Below are 1,098 nucleotides of genomic sequence, written 5' to 3'. Positions count from 1 at the left end.
GGGGGGGGGGGCGCCTCGCCGGGGGCTTCAACCCTCGCTTGGCAGGCCTGAGCCGAGGCGGGGAGCCGGGGGAGCACGGCCAGGACGCCCCGAGGGTCCCCCCGAAGCTTTCCGGGTCCCCCCGAGGGTCCCCCCGGGACCGATCCCGGAGCGGGCGCGGCGCGGGAACAGCGCCCCCTGCCGGCCGGGCGGAGCATCCCCCCCCCGGCGCGTCCTGGCCAATCCCAGGGCAGGGCTCGCGCTCCCCACCAATCCGGGGCTGCCAAGCGCTCTCTGTCAGCCAATCGCGGCCCGGCGGGGTGTATATAACAGAGAGTGAGGCACACGTTTCTCTTTCGGCAGGCGTGGCCGCGGTGCGGGAGGAGCTGAGGCCTCTCAGTGGCCCAGCGGTACAACGGGCTTTTCGCTTTCTTCAGCTACTAGGGGCACGTTTCAGCGTTAAAGATGGATGTTTGTTGGTGGCTGCCACCAGCCCAGTGGGGACGCCTGATGTGCGCACCCGGGGGCCTATCTGTCACCGCGGGACAGCCCGGGGGTGATGAGTGATCGCTGTCCCCGTGCGGTGATTCCCCAAACTGGGGAGTCCGAGCTGGGCTGGACCTGCTCAGCAAACCTGGCCCATGCCGGCAGCCCTGTCCTCTCCCCAGCCACGAGGGCAGAGGTGCTTGTTGCGTGGATTTGTCCCTCTGGCTCTGAGTCACGTCCCCGGGGAGCTCCTGCTCTCACCCAGGTGGATGAGACCTCTGTCCCGGGGACACGGAAGATGAGTGACCTGAGCCATAATCCAGCCCTGCATCACAGGCAGCAAACGCTGCTGACTCTGAGCTCACCCTGGGATATGGACAGCCCCAAACCCACAGGTTGGGTTTGACCCTGAGCTGGAGCTGCTGGGGTCCCAGAGCCCCCAGTGATCCCAGGGCACAGCTTGGCCAGCGCTTCCCATCTCAAAACCTGTTTCCACGGAACTCCTCATGGGCACTAGAGGGCACTGGGATCCCATCCTGGGAGCAGGATTAGGCCTGGGGATGGTGGGGGACAAGGTGCTGGGGTGGGGAAGCAACTGCCAGGCTGTGGGCACTGCAAGGACAAGGAGAAGGA

This window comes from Empidonax traillii, unplaced genomic scaffold (genome assembly GCF_003031625.1).
Source record: "Empidonax traillii isolate 1590-97213 ecotype Southwest subspecies unplaced genomic scaffold, ASM303162v1 scaffold1525:size98293, whole genome shotgun sequence".
Lineage (NCBI taxonomy): Eukaryota > Metazoa > Chordata > Aves > Passeriformes > Tyrannidae > Empidonax > Empidonax traillii.
The sequence above is the reverse complement of the archived record's forward strand: the minus strand, read 5'-3'. Positions refer to the sequence as shown.